Raw genomic sequence first — 19,636 nt, 5'->3', positions numbered from 1 at the left:
TGCATCACTCCTGGAACATCTGTGTTACACCTGCTTAAAATAACTCGCAAAGCTCGGGTCCAGGCTGTATTTTTGAAATGTTTTAACAGGGTCTGGCCTGGTCCATAACATCCTAGCACTGAGGCAACAGTGCTAACAATTAGCCACCATGCTATACTAAATTATGCTCGTAAGAATATAGAGATGAGTGCTGGAAGGGACTATGAGGTCTTGGCACAGAAAACTGAAGTCTGGTTTTATGAAAGAATTTTCAGTATGTTTCTGGAAGCAAGTTTGGAAATTGTGAGGCAGAGAGATTCCGATCCGTGCTCCAGAGAGCAGGAGTATTTCGGCTTTAAAGGCAGTGGACAACTACAATGCAAATGCAATGGCTTATCAGAAAATAAAACGATTTGTGTTGAAACTCAAAGTAAAGATCTAAAAATTGAATTTCAAAATGTTAGATCGCAAGATTTATAATGGCACAAATCTGTAGCTGAAAGTTCTGGAAACCCAGTCTCTGCAGGAACACATATTGCCCTCAGCCCATCTTTTTTTCCTGTATCTGAAACACACTTAATTCAAAATAAATATCTTATTCCCTTTGATCAGAAAAAAAGATGAGGAATGAAAAAAAGCATACACAACATACAAAGTGTCAAATTCCAGTCAGGTCCAAATGTAATTACATTTCTAATATCTTTCAGTCAGCAAAACAGCATCAGGGTGTGTGAAGAATATACGTGATAAGGGTTATCTGTCTCAGCCTAAATCCCAGGTTTATCCTTTCATATCCATTCTTTTGATAACAAATCCGACTGCCTCTTGAAGAAAATTAAAAAAGGAAATTGTTCTATTGGTATTGACTTTAAAGTCTTATGGAACACTGAAATCGAAGCACACAATCAATTTAGCTCCATTTATTCTGAGTTTATTAAAAAGTCCTTTTTTTGTTAAATTCAGGTAGTAAACTTCAGAACAAGTCAATCAAGCTATTCTCACACACTCGTCCACAGTACATTTATACTGTGAACTACTCATTTGAGATTGCCAGCTGCAATATTTAGTTGCAGCCAGGCAGAACTTTATTTATGGTTCCGAGAGTTACAATGCTCTTGTCTAGAAGGCAGAGAAAGAGCTCTTTGAGTGCACAGTTACACTTGTGGACTGACATTCCTTGCCAGGTGTCTCAGGATTTACCTTTTAAGAAATGAAGCATTCTCAATGTCTATATTAGCTCCCAGTGTTGACTAGCCCTAAAAGGGGTAGCCTTCAAACCATCATGGGGTGTACATTGCTTCCATTCCTCAGCAAGAGCAGGGACTCGGAAATGCACGGATCATCAGCCCACCCTCTTGCTCATTGTACACACCCAACAAAACATGTTGTCGGTCACCCATTACAGCTGCAAAGGAAGCTTGCTTCTTTGCTACAAACCTTCCACTTGCTCCTTTCCAATCTTGCAGTTTGTATCAAAGTGAGTTAGAACATTGTTCAAGGTACTGTACCGCATAGGTTCAGCCCACAATGCTATGCTGAACATGATGCCAAATTAAGCTCATCTCCTTTCTGCCTGCCCTTATCCCTCCATTTCTTGCATATTCATGTGCCTCTCTAAAAAACCCTTAAACGATCCTATCATATCTGCCTCCACCATCACTCCTGCCAATGCATTCCAGACTCCTACCGCTCTGTGTAAAAAAACTTGACCCCCACATCCCTTTTGCATTTTCCCACCCTCATACTTGTTTTTTTCAAATAGTACACAACTTCACTTCAATTAATACATTTTTTCTTCTTCTTTACTTAATCATATAATCATCTAGCAAGCAACAGTTTGATTGAAAGTACTCAACATGGATTCATCAAGGGCAGGTCGTGTCTCATAAACCTCATTGAGTTTTTTGAGGTGACCAAGCATGTGGATAAGGGTAGGGCAGTTGATGTGGTGTACCTGGATTTCAGTAAAGCCTTTGATAAGGTTCCACATTGTAGGCTATTAGAGAAAATGTGGACGCATGGGATTGAAGTTGATTTAGCAGTTTGAATTAGAAACTGTCTTTCTGTAAGAGAGCAATGAGTGGTGGCTGATGGAAAATATTCAGCATGGAATCTGGTTACTAATAATGTACCACAAGGATCTTGTTTTGGGACCATTGCTGTTTTTCATTTTTATAAATGCATTGGACACAGGCATAGGTCGATGGGTTAGTAAGTTTGTAGATAATACTAAAGTTGGTGGAGTGGTTGACAGTGTGGAAGAATGTTGCAGGGGGACTTGGATAAACTGCAGAATTGGGCTGAGAGATGGCAAATGAAGTTCAATGCAGATAAATGTGAGATGATTCACTTTGGGATGAATAACAGGAAGGCAGAATATTGGGTCAATGGAAAGATTCTTGGTAGTGTGGATGCACAGAGAGATCTTGGAGCCCATGTACATAGATCTCTGAAAGTTGCCACCCAGGTTGATAGCGTTGTTAAGAAGGTATACAGTGTGCTAGGTTTTATTGGTAGAAGGATTGAATTGCTGTGATGTCATGCTGCAACTGTACAAAACGCTAGTGCGGCCTCACTTGGGGTGTTGTGTGCAGTTCTGAGCTCCCCATTACAGGAAAGAAGCGGAAGCATTGGAAAAGGTGCAGAGGAAATTTACCAGGATGTTGCCTGGTCTGGAGTGAAGGTCTTATGAGGAAAGGCTGAGGGACTTGGGTCTGTTCTCGTTGGAGAGAAGAAGGCTAAGAGGGGATTTAATAGAGGCAGACAAGATGATCAGAGGATTAGATAGGACAGTAAGAGTCTTTTTCCTAAGATGATGATGTCTGCTTGTACGAGGGGCATATTTGCAAATTGAGAGGTGATAGATTTAAGATGGATGTCAGAGGTAGATTCTTTACTCAGAGAGTGGTAAGGATGTGGAATGTCCTGCCTGCCAATGTATTAACTCAGCCGCATTAGGGGCATTTGAACAGTCCTTGGATAAACATATGGATGATGCTGGGATAGTGTAGGCTTAGATTAGTTCACAGATCGGCTGTTCACAGGCCCAAAGGGCCTGTTCTGTGCTGTATTGTTCCATGTTCTTGAAATGGTGCACTGTCAGTAAATCAGGGGAATATAAACTGTGGGAATGCAATAGTTAAATGGGATTCAGTTATAAAGGGAAGAGACAGAGGTTTCTGTGGTTGCAAGCGAGACTCCAAGATGATATGGTACTTCCCTTTTACCAGAGCCAAGGATATCTCAGAGCAGCTACAGGAGATTTTGGCTTAGGACAGTCAACAGACAATGGTCATTGTACACATTAGTACAAATGACATAGGTGAAAAAAAGAATGAGCTCCTAAGAGCACAATACAGGGAGTTAAAAAATAGGCTGAAAGTTGGGCAGCAAAAGGTAGCAATCTCAGGATTCCTATTAGAGCTATGTATTAGTCAGAGTAGAAATAGCAAAATATATTGGATGAACCCATTGCTGAAGAGATGGCTTGAGAGGAAATATTTTAGATTCCTGGCGGATTGGGACTGGTTCCATCCAAACAGGATGGGTTATCCTGGTAGGACGAGAACTAATGTTCGTGGGGGACCATTTGGCAGTGTTTTTTGGGATGCTTTTAACTAAAGTGGCAATGGTGTGGGAACCTAAGCAAAGGGTCAGAGGGAAGGGGAATTAAGGACAAGAACAAAAGACAGAAAGGGGAATGAAAAATTACAGAGCATTTAAAATAAAGTGGATGAATTAAACACACAGATGAAAACACATATGGTGTACTTGGGATGACATGGCTGCAGGGTAACCAGGATGGGAAGTGAATGCCCAGGGATATTCAGTACTTTGAAAGGATGGGCAAAAAGGGAAAGGCAGTAGAGGTACGTAACTGGTTAAAGAGAAAATTACTGTAATTGTGTGGAAGGATATTAGCCCTTGAAAAGGTAGAGCCTGTATAGGTAAAGGCGAGAAATACCAAGGTGCAAAAAGACAAAATTAATGGGGATTCTCTCTCGCTTTGACTAGGGAGACAATGTTAGAATGGCACCAAACAGGAAATTAGAGATGGACACAATAAAGGAACATCTGAAATGAGGGGTGATTTTAATCTGTTTTCAGATTGGGCAAATTAAATACGTAATATTATCTTGGAGGGGAAGTCCTGGAAGGAAGTATAAGGTGGTTTTCTGGACAAATATATTGAAGAACCAACTAGAGAACGGGCCATCCTAGGACTAAGCATTCTGTAATCAGAAAGGAATAATTGGAAACTGAATTACACAAGGCCCTTTGGGAATTAGTGACCATAGTATGATCAAACAAGATGTAGAGTGATGTAGTTGATTCTAAAGCTATGACCTTGAATTTAAATAGAGGAAATTATGATGTTATGTGGGCTTTATTATATTGGTGGATATTACTTAAATGGATGATGGTGGAAAAGTAATGGCACATGGATGATCTGCAACAATTTTACATTCTTATCAACTTCTAAAGTAAAATGGGAACTATGACAAACAATAACAGACAGGGGAAATTTGAGGTAGCATGAGATGAAAGGATGAGGAATAAAAATTGGCTAGAACAACGAAGACTGGATGGGAGTAGTTTAGAATTCAACAGAGGAGGACAAAGGGATTGATTACAAAAGGAAAAGTAATGAGAGTAAGCTTGCGGGGAACATAAAAACTAACTGTAAAATCTTCCGTAGGTATGTGAAGTGAAACACTGGTGAAGACGACTGCAGGTCACATACAGTCAGAAAAAGAGAAATTTGTAATGGGGAACAAAGAAATGGCTGACCAAGTGAGTATATCCTTCGGTTCTGTGTTCATGTAGGAGGACACAGTAACATTCCAAAAATTATGAGGAACACAAGGTTAAGAGACAGAGAAAGGGATTTAAGGAAATCAGCATTTTTAGGAATATTGTATTGGGGAAATTGATGGGATTGAAGGTCGATAAATCCCAGGACATGATATTCTACATCCCAGACTACATAAGGAAGTGGCCCAAGAAATAATGGATGCATTGGTGGTCAGTTTCCAAAATTCTATAGACTCTGGAACAGATCCTACAGGCTGGAGGGTATCTGATGTATCCCCTTTATTTAAAAAGGAAGGCCGAGGAAAATCTGTAAATTAGTCTGCCATCATTATTCGAGTATCAGCTAGAGTCTGTCATATATGGTTTAACAGTTCAGCATTCGAGAAACAGTGACAGGATCAGACAGAGTCTGAAGAAAAGGCTGCAGGGTTTAGATCACATGAAATTGCATCATTTCCTGTGATGATGTATACTTCCTTTCATCAGCATATCTCACAGCCTGACTTAACCCCTTATAGCACAAGGACCAGATCCATCTAGGTCATTGACCACCACCTGGTGGCCACACAACATAACAACAAAGGTGTTGTTGACAGAAAGTGACAGTTAACCTCTATTAATAAATGTAGATTATACCAAGAAATTGCTCAAAGAAAACAACAGTGATGGACAGCTTGAGTTGAAATGACTCCATAGACACCGATATCCCGTCACAAAGTTACCCTTTGTTTACACATGGAGAGTCCTTGACACTAATCCATTTTCCTCAGATCCAGCTCTTGGAACAAACAGAACGCCTGACACTCCTGTTTATACCTGTCAGCCGGGGCTCCTTGATTTGTCCAGATTTACGGCCCCAATCAGAGAACTCATGCGGTATTATGTCCCACCTGACTGGCCTTGTTACAATCACTGCAGAAGTCACCTGGCTCTTTTATCTTGTGCTGCACTAACCTCATACTCAGGTCACAAATTAATCAAATACTTTATCCCAAAACTCTTTTCTGTTCAAAGAGCCAAGCTCTAAGAATTGAGGTATGCGGTATTTTCTCTTACCAAAAGATCTAAGTTTAGTATGATTCAAGAATTCACAAAGTATTCCTCAGTGCCTCAAATATTAGCTTACAGTAAATCTTCAGACAATTTCTATCAAAAACTATTTGTTTGCTGTGTGGTAATTCTGGCCCTTTTATAAATTTAACCTATTTTCCAAATCGATTTTTTCAGAGATGTTATTACACACCTCTGGAGCAGGTGGGACTTGAACCCTAGCCTCTCAGTTCAGGAATAAGGATTATGCCCTTTGTTTCTTTCTTTTTTTCCCCTTTTTTAAATTGTGAGACAGAAATAAAAGACATCATTGTGAATAGAATTAAGTTCTTTGACCCCTGCTTCGATTTAAACAGCCAATTTGGGATGAAAAAGGAGGCATTTTTTGACATGGGTTTTTGATGAGATTGAACACATACACTGAGATATTGTCTACTGCTTTAAGTTGAACTGCCAGCATTTCTAACAACTCATTAGAAATGCATGGATTTGTGTTCAACCGGATGTTTATCTGATAGATTCAAATGCTGATATAAACACACAATTAAAAAAAGGGAGCAAAGTATTTCTTCAAACAGCATCAATTATTTTGGTTATTTTTATGCTGACCTTGTCATTACTGAGCTAAACATTGACATTACAAACTGTTTTTATCATTACTGCCAGATTTCACAAGAAAATATTAATCTAGAATGAAGGGTACCCAATGAACACAGTCTGCCGATTTCTCAGCAACAAACCTGAGCAAGCAGACAAAGTGTAACCAGAACCCAGAGCCACTCTTCCCTACATCAAGGACAGCTCAGAAATGACTGCCAGACTACTCAGACCTCTTGACATCATGGTAGCCCACAAACCCACCAACACACTAAAACAGCAACTAATGAACGTGAAAGACCCTGTACAGACAACAAGCAAAACTAATACCATTTACAAAATACCATGCAAGAACAGTAACAAACACTACATCAGATAGACAGGCAGAAAGCTAGCCACCAGGATGCATGAACATCAACTAGCCACAAAAGACATGACCCACTTTCACTAGTATCCTTACATACGACGGGAAAGGACACCACTTCGACTGGGACAACACATCCTAGGACAAGCCAAACAGAGACATGCACGAGAATTCTTCAAAGCATGGCATTCCAACCGAACCTCTATCAACAAACACATTGACTTGGACCCTATTTACCACTGTCTGAGAAAAAGAACAGGAAATGGCATCCCCACAGAAAATGACATCACCTACCCAACGAAACCTAAACACACAAATAAAAAGTGGGTCATTAACATCACTGCTTCACTGGAGGCTCACTGATGATGTTATCTAGTATGGTGATGAAATCTCTGAAAGCGAACCTTCCAGCTCAGCAAGCAAACTTACATCCATGAATGAAGGGTGACAGAACGGTGCAGAAAAATTAGAAAACCTCTTGGGTCATGTTTCACTTCTTGATCAAACAGATTCAGCCAAGTTAGAAAGAACTTAATATAATTTCAAATGTCATAATTGTTGGTGACATTGAAAATTTGTCTTGGTCATGAATTTGTTACCCAGAGACAGGGAGAGAATGAATTAGTCCCCAAAAAGAGATCTAAAGTTACTAAGAGAAAGCAACTCCCAAAATGCACATTACATCCTCCTTAAAATGAGATTATTCTCCTGATTTTGCTTTTGTAGAATTTCATCAACACTCTCAAATCAAATCATCACTTCTTTTGAATTATCAGTATATTGAGTTGACAACTTGTGTCAATAGACAGTGTGTACATTCAAATGGACACATAATCAGAATGACAGTATGAACAGTATTGGAGAAAATGTTGAACTTTAATGTGGCCACCAAAACAACACCATGAAATATTGAAACAATGTGGCTACACTTATGCGGGAAACCAATGCTTCCAGCCGCCAAAAGTCAATAACCTATAGTGACGCTGTGCAATCAATACGTCTGAGTAAAATCTTTTGACATAATAGTTTTAAGGCACTTTCTTTCAATTCATTGTTAAAATATATTCAGAAAAGTACCATATGGACACTGTGATGGAGTGAATGAAGGTCACCCTTGTTGTGAATCATAATGAACTCTACTTTTAAAACATTTTTCAAGTTTGTAGATTGACAGAAAGGTTTAAATATAGCTGTTATGTTCTGAAGATAATGACGTTTTCCCACTGGGCTATAGCGTCTGACATTTGGAAGGGAAGGACTACCTTAACTAAAACAGTATTTTGACTTTGGTGATGAGAGGAGGGGTTTACCTGACCCCAGAAAACTTTTTTTTACCATAAATCAGGAGTTTCTGCTTGAGGACAGCTCTTTATTTTGCTATTTGGAGTAATTATCAAGTTACCTTCCTGCATCCTATTTTATTCCATTCTGGTTTGCAAAATCAGTAAAATAAAAAAAACTGAAACTCATCCAGATTTCTTAATTCATCCTTGTCAATCATTTAACAATCTGAGTGCAACATTAATTTTGAAAGCACTCATATATGTCACAAACAATGTCCAAGTTGGAAGTCTGATTTCACAATGTCGGAAATGTTTTCTGCTCTGTACAAAATTCCATACATTAACTTAAAACCTTTACTCACTTTTCATTGCTCCTATTTCTCATTAAAACACACCATCATGAATTACCTGAATGTATAATTTGTCAGAGAGCTACTTATCCTTTTGATCAACAGATCAAGTTTAGACAGTACTAATTCACAGTATACCCAGTGAACTTTCACTGAAAAAAAATCATAAATTTGCTGCTGTAGTCTGTTTTTCCACAGAACATCAAGAGTAAAGATCATGAATTTGCCATGTGTGAGGAAAAAAAAGGTGTTAAACATTTTGAACAATTTGTCACCAATATCTTAGTATGGTTTTAACCTCTTTCCTTCAATCCCCAACTCTGATTAATGACATATAACAGCATTTTATAAATGGTTTCCACTTTCAAGTCAATACCAAGTCCTAGAATTACTTACCAACATAAAAAAAAGTGCTGTTTTGGGAGCTGCAATGTCAGAGATAAGCTACAGCAATTGTAGCTGTACAACTGGATCCAGAGTGGGTCACAAAATTCAATGGTGTCAATAAAAAAGTAAATACATTGAGCGTACATCAATCTTTAGAGTCACTACACTCTGGAAATGCTGTTACATTCACAGCATTTTGGGAAGTTATTCAAGTTAAACTTTGGTACCGTTGCCTGTTTTGCAGGATAATCGCTGTGCAAAATTGATCAGAAGTTATGTAAAGTGAATTTAGCATATATACACCTATTTATCTATTCCTTGCAGGAATAGAAAGAAGTAGAACTGTAAAGTTCACATCTACTTGGGAGCAGATAAATAGAGGGTGAATCTCTGGACCTACACTTATCATCTGGAAATGGAGAGACACTGAGTATGTATGGAGCTCCTTTATTTGGGCATTGATGGAGTATTTGAAGAAAATCAGAATGACATTACAGGAATACCTTAAGTTGATTAGTTGGTGAGAAATAGCTGTTAGGGATTATTTGTAAGTTGCTGAAAATTAGATTGTTTTTAAACAAATAAAGTAGCAATTTTAATGTTCAATAAGATGGATAAACTGAAGCTAAATAAAGGTAAGATAAGGTAAGTTAAAATAAAGTTAATGTAAGTCAGGTAAAGACTTGCAGGCCAGTTCAGTCATCTGGAAAGTCACTGGTATTACTAGTGACATAGACTATCACATGGACTGGTAGTCAGTTCCAGGCTTTGGTTCCCAAGACTGGGTGCTATGTGATAGTACATTGAGATCAGTGATCAATGATCAGTGTAGTTTAGGAACAAAGAGGCAGAAAGGGAAAGACTTCCCTGAGGTCCATTTTGCTATTCATTTGTCCAGTTTGGATATTAACAAAGACATTTATTGTGCAGAGGAGAGCAGTCAGAGGCAAGCTCATGGCGCCACAAGTAGCTTGGCTACAAAAGAGAGGATGAAGAGGAGTGAAAGAGCAGTAGTGACTGGGCATGTGTTAGTTAAAGGACCAGGCAGACATTTTTATGACTGTAGATGTGAATCCAGACTGACATCTTGCCCTACTGTTGCCAGGATCTAGGGTGTCAGAGTGGCTTTATGACATTTTCTGTGGAAGGATGAATAGTGAGAGGTTGTAGTCTATATCGGTGACAATGGCTTGGTTAGCAGAGGGATGGTGTCCTGAAATCAAATCTCAGAGAGCTAGTCAGGAGATTGAAAAGCAGGCTATCAAAAGTCGTCATCTCAGTCCAATGAGCCTGTGGCAGGAGAACTGAATAATGAAAAGTGTTGCAGGAGGGAAGTCATCAGACTTCTGAGGCTTTGGGACCATTTCTTGAGAAGGTGAGACTGGTGTTGTGGGACCTATATAAGATGGACAGGTTGATCTCAGCAAGTTTGGGATTAAGATTCTCACGATGAATTTCATTAGTGTTTTTTGGGAAAGGTTTAAGCTAATTTATTACAAGGAAAGGAAGCTAAGAGGGAGTTGGAATTTGAGGGGAACAAAACTGGCAAATGGAAGTTGAATCATAAGTCAGCAAAATTAAAAGACAGGCAAAGAAATGGCAAGCATCAAATAGGATCAGGATGGAACATCATGTTGAAAATTAACATAATTAATGACATGGTATCTCCGTTACATTAAGATATTCCTATTAGATGAAAGAGAAATGATCAGCTCAGACAAATCTGTGCTTTAAACAGGTGGGGAACGCATGATGATGATGCTATAGTATAATCAATGGATGAGTTTCCTCGAGGCCCAGCCTGATGCTCTGGGGTCCAAGTATAAATCTCACCCTGACAGCTCCTGGACCTTGAAGCTGAAGGTGATGATGAGTGCTCCTTTGCCAGTAGTTTCCAACATCAGCCTGACCATGTCATTGAGTTCCCACACACCCACATCCATTCCATCATAAGCCATTGTTAACCTCACAGGATTCACCCACATTCCCAACTCATAAAGAGACATCTGTCTACCTTTACACCTTTCCCATCCCTCCACCCTTGAGGCCCGGGCGATCCTGATCATGGATGTTCCCCTGTATGCAAACCCGACAAACCTTCTTCACACTTGTACTGTGCTCTTTGCTCAGAATCTGCATCCCCCAGTCTCAAAGTAATGTACACAAGATCAGTTCCACAACAATGGCTGACCTAGCCCCCCTTCACCCACCCTGTCTATGTTAGTTTCTATGGAATGATTGCATCTCCCCAGTTTTGGCACACAACTGCCTTCATCACTGAGAACCCTATAAGGCTTTGACCATGGCTTTCAGAGATGGTGCCAGAGCGAAAGGTCACTATATTGTGATATAATTCAGAATGTCACTGAGGCCAATTTATTCATATTGAAGCACTCTCCTGCAACAATCTGTAGCATTGTCAATGACTTGCACCCAGTCTTCATTACAAAAAAACGTCAGGCCATTGGCTTGTGCCAACAAAAAATATTGAATTCTGCTAGTAATTGGTATTACACGATTTATATGATGCCCTGAGCATTAAGTTCTATCTATTGATAATGAGGCCATTTTGGATAATGGTTTATGGTGAATTAATCAGATTGTGTTTTCATTATCTTGGACACTCCATAATTTTGATTGCTCACTCCAGAGGTCCCATAACATGTTGTTATCCATTGTTGCTATGAAATGATTTCTTTGTTCAGTATGGGATTTGAACATCACTGACAAGGCCAACATTAATTGCTCATCTCTGATTGCCCTCAAGAAGGCAATTACCAATGAGTAATAAAGACTGTCCTTGGCAGAGATGCTTAAATCTCCCAAATTAATTAAAGAAAACCCGAGCTTATCATGACTCCGCAAGTTACTGACCTTGAGAATGAGTCTAATTTAGCAAAAACCAAGCAGGATGGGCTGGGAAAATGATAGGAGGGGTGCAAATCATTTGTAGGCATATAAAAAAAGGTCTATAAGCCAATATGTAATTTCTTATTGTGTTGTAATAGTCATTTTGAATCATATAAGTGTGTTTTTGATTCTTTTCCATCAATAATTGTAAATTGGTTGTGGTAAAGTTCTGTACACTGGGCTAGTTTATGTATCAAAATAAAAATTGGTATTCTGACCAAAGATTTTTTTTAATATATTTGGATATGAGAACAAAAAGTTGGAATGGGATGTTCATGATCAAGCCATAGATTCTTACTCAAGGTCTGAAACTGTGTTGAAACTGTGAACGACAGTTTTCAAATCAGAGAAACTGGCTCCCACATTTAAGCTGTGAGATCGACTAAAGAAAATGTCTGAGACAACTACTTGTGTTTACTCAAGTGAATCCTTAAATAATACAACTGGTGATAGCTTTGACCAAGACAGTCGTATCATTAAGTAACAATTAAATGTGCCAAAAATAGGTATTATCTTATATGGCAATGACAAATCAAGAAAAGATGTTTTTAAAACAAACTCACCTCGACATCCAGGATAGAATGGATTGATCACCAGTTTCAGAAAATGCGCTCAGAGGACTGTTGATGGTTTGACCACTCATTACACAACTTGGCTCAGCAGGCTCCTAAGCAAATAATATCATTGGATGCAGGTTTGCTAGCTGAGCTGAAGGTTCATTTTCAGACTTTTTGTCACCATAATAGGTAAAATCTTCAATGAGCCTCCGGACCAAGCACTGCTGATGTTTCCTGCTTTCTATTATAGGTTTGGGTTTCCTTGGATTTGTGATGTTATTTCCTGTGGTGATGTCATTTCCTGTTATTTTTCTTGGGGGTTGTCAATGGGATCAACAAACACATTGACTAGGGTCCCATTTACCACCCCCTGAGAAAAAGAACAGGAAATGATATCACCACAGGAAATGACATCACCACAGGCAATGACATCACCAACCCAAGGAAAAGCAAACATATAAATAGAAAGCAGGAAACACCAGCAGTGCTTTGTTTGGAGGTTCACTGAAGATGTTACCTATTATGGTGATGAAACATCTGAAAATGAACTTTCCAGCTTAGCAAGCAAACCTACATCCAGAACCTCAACCTGACTAATCTTCTCAAAACTTGCTAAAAGTATCATTGGACAAACAATTTGCTGAAATTTGTTCTTTGGTTTGCCTGAAACCAGTTAGTCTTCCAGAGCAAGGAACTGACCTTGAATGAATGGCACAGACTGGCACATTCCAAGGTTCAGGACTACGTGCTGAGGGATGGACTAAAGGTCGGGGCAGCTGCTGCCAAGGCGCAGTGGGGAAAGACTGCTGTGTGAGGTTTTTCTGCTGAAAGTAAATGGGGGTCCATTCAGTTATCAGACACTCCCAATGCCTCAAATGCAGGTAAACTTTGTCTTGTCCAAGTAAGAGATGTTTTTGCTTTGTTTTCTTCATAGGCTACAGTACAGAAATGAACTACATTTGTGACTTTGTGCATAGATTCCTTTTATGAATAAAGTAAATTTTTGAAATTAAAAAAAAATATTGTGTGTATGTACTATTGCTTTGTAGTGTAGTAAAGGTACCATAGTAAGAAGATAAGTCCATGTTGTTGTGTGCCATTGATATCTGAGCCAGAATGTTTAAAGTCAAAAGTTGTGGCACTGGAAAAGCACAGCCGGTCAGGCAGCATGCAAAGAGCAGGAGAGTCAACATCGATTCTCCAGCACCTGCAGTCCTCACTTTCTCCCTGAATATTTAAACCCAACGAGGGAGATATTTTTTTAACCGTGGCAAATTCCTTCCAATGTTAGTGAAAGCCTGTTTCTGATTCCAGATGAACTGGTGCTGAAAATTGGACACATTCATGTGGTCAAATCATACACACGATTTGAGCTTTCATTCCAAAATTCATCCTTTTGCCAAAAATGTAGTCTCTGTCACACTCAGAATGCCTTTTTTTTAACCTATTTGTTTATCTGAGAATCAAACAAATTTGTTGGACACAACAATGAATGAACTGTCACAATAACTTTCAGTCCAGGTTCAACAGTATAAAATAAATGTAGAAAATAAACACTTGCCTGGATGTGTGCAGCCCAACAACACTCAAGAAGTTTCGATGGTGTCAAGTTTATAGAATTTTATTCCATTAAATTAAATTCTATAAGGTTGACAGCATCCAGGAAAAAGCAGCCTGCTTGTTTGACACCACATTCACAATTATCCACCCCCTCCATCATCACTCCTCAGCAGCAGCAGTGTGTACTAACTGCAAGATGCACTGCAGAAATTCACCAAAGGTCCTCAGACAGTACCTTGCAAATCAGGAGAAAATGAGTACTGCAGATGCTGGAGATCAGAGTCGAGTGTGGTGCTGGAAAAGCACAGCCGGTCAGGCAGCATCCGAGGAGCAGGAGAGTTGATGTTTCAGGAATACGCTGTTTCCTGAAGTAAGGCTTAAGCCCAAAATGTCAATTCTCCTGCTCCGCGGATGCTACCTGACCTGCCGTGCTTTTCCAGCACCACACTCTTATAGTTTGCAAACCCACAATCACATCGACCTAGAAGGACAAGGGCAGCAGATATACAGGAATTTTACCATCTGCAAGTTCTCCTCCAAGCCACTCACTGGCCCGACTTGGAAACATATTTCCGTTCCTTCAGTGTTGCAGGGTCAAAATCCTGGAATTCTGTCCTGAATGGCATTGTGGGTCTACCCACAGCAGGTGGACTGCAATGGTTCAAGGTAGCAGCTCAGGACCACGCTCGCAAAGGGCAACTAGGGACAGACGATAAAGGTTTGCCCAGCCAGTGACATCCACATTGAACAAATGAATAATTATTTATAAACTTGCCACTTCAGAAAGGTATAAGCAGGATAAAAATGAAGCCTATATTCAAAGTGAATGAAAATGATGCTCAATCCTTTACAGTTTGCAACAAATAATACCAAGGAGCAGAAAGGAATTTAATCCCAAAAGGTTTTGCTGATTTGACAGGAGCAGTAATGTGCTTTCAAGTTCAGGAGGCATCTTCATCAACACCATAGCAGGTTAGCCTCTCTATATCAGACAAACAATGATGAAGCTTACCAGCATTAGTTTGGTATGTACTGGGTGCAATCCATCTAAGTCAAAAATAAACTAAATTGTGAAAGTGGAAAAAAAAAGAAGACGGCTTGTCTGCTGGAAAACAGGGGATGTCTTAGTTTACTGAATTCCCAGTCATTGTTTGAGTCATACTCCTCAAAAACAGCAACTCATTTGTCATCAACCCCTCAGCTAAATGCAATTGAAGAGAAATAGTAAAATTGAAATAGCCACTGTCTCACAACTAGTTACTGATAATTACAGCACATGGAAATTCATCCCTAGAGCTGAAGGAAACCAGATCATTACTCCCTTATTACATGTAACAGCCACTGATTCGGCTCACAGCATTGCTTCACAGATTATTGTTATTACGAGTAGAAATTAATCGTTTGAACTAACAACGACAGTCATTAGCCCATGACTAATCCACACCCATGTATGTTGGAGGATAGAATTTCAACATCTACTTAACAGCCATTGTTTATTGCTCTGGAAAACTACCACCGTGCAGTAATTTCAGTTTTTATTAGCAGCTTCATGTTGAGTACTATTAGTTCCATCTAATCCTTCAATTGACTTGAAGATGGATAATTAAGAAAAACAATCTTCTTTTTCATGAACGGTAGTTGGAGAAATGAATATTACATTACTTAAAAGAACTGAAACCAGAATTAACTTCTGCAATGGTACCACAGTCTGAATGGAGAAAAGGGACTTCAACCATTAATAGTCATGCACTCTGAAGTCCAATTTTGATCTTCAAGACAATTCTATTTATCCTATGAGTGCAGCTTTCTGACAACAACGTATGAGACACATGCTAAGAGTATATGTTGAATTTTTGTCTGTGGCAAGCAATCATAGTATTAGTTTCTGCTAAGACAGAAAACCTGACAAAGGGGAAAAAAGAAAAGATGTAGCTGATACAGAAACAGATAAACTTGGAGAGGACTTTGATTTGGAAAGGTCGTACAAATGTGATGTATAGTATTTATTAAAGAGGATGGGAGTGTCAGCCTGTGGAGAAAAAGTACAAGCAATCTCCAGACAGACAATACCCACGCAGGAAGACAGACAGTGATGTCTTCTTGTTCTGCTTCTGAATTTTCCAGCTACCATTATGAAAAATATGGTCTTTGCCCTTTTCAGAGTGGAAGCTGCTTTTGAAATGGCAGCGATAAATTATAGTTGAGCCTGCAGTTGACATTTAAGAGAAGCAAAATTGGCATTGACAGGATAGTTGTACATGATGCACTTCTGCTAACGTCAAAAGGTCATTCTGTTGTGATTTGGTTTTGGGATAACAAGGTGTGTGCCACTGCTGCTACGTAGAATCATCCTGTGCTCAATGTATGTGTTGTGATAGTACAAACTGAGATAACCCTGATTTTCATCATGCCTTATCCATTTTATACAACTCCTCAGTGAGCCTCAAGTCTATTTCTTACGTACTGCCATAAAAGAAAATCTACTGTGGATTCTGAAGATCTGGAATAAAAATGGGAAATACTGGAGAAGTTCAACAGGCAACCTTTCTGGGTAGAGAAACAGAAATTCCAACAGCAATGTCGTACATCTTCTGAACTGTAAGGGCCTGGAGAAGTGGTAGCTTTCATCCTGTTGAAAAAGGCAGGAGAAGGAACAAATGGAAAAACTGGTAAAACTAGACCAGAGAATTCAGCAAAGAGGATACAGAAATGCACTTAGAGATGTCTGCTATGTGTTAAAGAGGGTTCAACTGCAAATCTAAGTTGGGGATGATGTAGGCATTGAATCTCTGAATTTTTGGTGTTTGTTTGATACGAACCCTAACGAGCTGTCTTGCCCTGTTTTACCAAACTCACTTCCTTAACTACCTACCGTACTTCTCATCTAATTCTATCCCCAACACAGGTGACACAGTGGCCCAGTGGTTAGCACTGCTGCCTCACAGCACCAGGGACCCAGGTTCAATTCCACCTTCGGGTGAATTTTTCAGCTACCGTTAGGAGTTTGCACATTCTTCCTGTGTCTATTTGGGTTTCCTCCCACAGTCCAAAGATGTGCAGGTTAGGTGGATTGGCAATGCTAAATTACCCATAGAGTTCAGGGATGTGCAGGCTAGGTGGGTTAGCTATGGGAAGTGCAAGGATAGGGTCAGGGGATGGGTCTGCGTGGGATACTCTTCAGAGGGCCAGTTTGGTACCTTTGGGCTGAATGGCCTGTTTCTACACTGAAGGATTCCAAGATCCCTAGTGCCTAATGCACAGTTAAAAGGCAGCTGTGTACTAAGATGAGCACTGGCATTGCAAAGATGCCCTGTACAGTGATAGGTACAGTGTGAAGATATCAGAGAAGAGGAAAATGGTGCCACAATATCAGACATGGAACTGGAACTTCTCGTGGAGGGGACAGTGTAGTGTCCTCTTCCTTGAGGATTGGCAGGAGAGGTCACAACATGATATTCCGGCAACCTGGTCTGTGACCATCAGCTGGACTAGTGCAGTTGCCAGACAGACAAACTGCCAACAGTGCAGGAATCAAGACTGTGACCTTCCTTGATCTGCCAGGGTAAGGGGCACACTCTCATCTCTGCTAAGTCAAAATTAGTCTATCTCTACAACTGCACCCATCTCCCACCACAGCTCATGGTTTGTCACTCTCACTTCTGAGCCGGCTGGGAAGAAAGGCCCACAGATACCAGGCACCTGCTCAGCTCCAGGCAGAAGAGGACCATGTTGAGTTGGCAGTCAGGGACATGCACGGAGGGAATAGGAGTGGCAGACAGTTAGACAGGATGCAATAGCCTTTACTGTGCAGAGGTTATATGAGCATATCCATGCTACAGGTACCTAGCTGATCCCAGGACGTGATCATCTGGCTGCCTCTATGGACAAGTTAATGGAGAGCCAGGCCCAGCACACTCAGGATCTGCCCAGGACCTTCATTCCATTACTGCAAGCCTTTGGTCCTCAGGAGCAATGGCAGGGCAATGAGGGTTGCAGGGAGAAGGGGAATGCCAGAGGCCCTGCTGTCTCCAAGGTTCCCTTCCTCACAAGGCATTGCTACAAGGTACCCAGCCCCAGGAAGAAATATGCACAGGCCTCTCAGAAGTCTTCTCTCAGGGCATTCTAGACGTAACTAGTCCCTCCACCCCTACTCTACTGACCTCCTCTGACCTTTAGACATTCGAGTTTAGGGTCTACTTGCCTCAGTGTATCAGGGTAATCCAGACGCTAGCAGCTCCAGGGTTGCTCAACAAGTATCAACTGCCAATGAGGTCCACAGCTGAGCAGTTCCATGCTCACTGTAGAAACTGGGACAGCGTAGCAGATGGGAAAGAAAGAAAACAAAATAACTCTTAATGCCACTTTTCTGTTTGGGTGATATTTGACTGTATATGAAGTCTTCATTTTTGTACAGCACTGTTTGTTTTTCTCTCAGTGTATCCCTGAATGTAATAGACAACATGATGCCTCACACCATACCTGTCAGGATATATTATGGATCAGTATCTGTGGTGAGAGTCTGCTGCACTATGTGGAAGCAAAATGGTCAAGGTGCACATGGGGCAATGGGTTATACTGACACCATTACTTTTCATCCAAAAATATCCATATTCTTTTCACATGCAGTATGTAAGATACTGCCATTCTATGTTGTCACCTCATTCCACCACTACTGAAAACACCATGCAACCCTGTCACATACACGCTCACAGACATACACACACACATAAATCTGTGGGGTGAATTTGCATTTGCAAGATGTGTCAGAGCATCAGCATGGATGCTACCATCACACATGGGCACACCACCATCACATGCATGACAGATACTCATGTGACTTGACTAATGTTGTCTATCTCACAAATTGCAAGCAAGGATCCTCTGAGGCATGGTACATTGGCGAGACCACATAGATGCTATGAAAACGGATGAATGGGCACTGCGTAACAATCACCAGGCAGGGATAATCCCTCCCATAAGGGGACTACTTTAGCAGTCAAAAAACATTTGGCCTTGGATCTTCTGATAAACATCCTCCAAAGTGACACAACAATGCAGAGTCACCAAACAGGCTGATAGCCAAGTTCGGTACCAATGAGGACAACCTCAGTGGGATCTTGGGTTCTTGTTGCACTGCAGGTGACCCTACCATGCTATATGCGCGCACACACACACACACGCGCACACACACACACACACACACACACACACACACACACACACACACACACACACACACACACACACACACACACTCTCTATCACTCCAAAACACTCACGTATACCCTCGATCATGCACGCACTCTCTCTCCTTCATGCACACAGATACACATTCACATGCACACTGTCTCAGATGCATATACTCCATCACACCTGCACATTCTCTATCCCTTACACACCTCTCTCCCTCACACACACTCTGTCTCTCTCTTCCTCACACATACACACTCTCTCTTTCCCTCACACACATACATACTCTCTTTCTCCCTCCAACACACACACACACACACACACACACACACACACACACACACACACACACACACACACACACACACACACACACTCGCCCCCTCCAACATGCATGCGTGCACATACACACAACATAAAGATCTGTGGGATGAATTTACATTTGCAGAATTGTATTTGCAGATGCATTCTATTTTGTCCAAAAAGCACACAATCTGTCGACAGTCAGTCAATGTGGCATTTTATAAACGTTAGAAATAAAAGACACAGAGAGACTCCAAACAAGACCGCACACCGAAAATACATTATCTGAGC

The sequence above is a fragment of the Hemiscyllium ocellatum genome, chromosome 21 (assembly GCF_020745735.1).
Source record: "Hemiscyllium ocellatum isolate sHemOce1 chromosome 21, sHemOce1.pat.X.cur, whole genome shotgun sequence".
NCBI lineage: Eukaryota > Metazoa > Chordata > Chondrichthyes > Orectolobiformes > Hemiscylliidae > Hemiscyllium > Hemiscyllium ocellatum.
Note: the sequence above shows the minus strand (reverse complement) of the source record.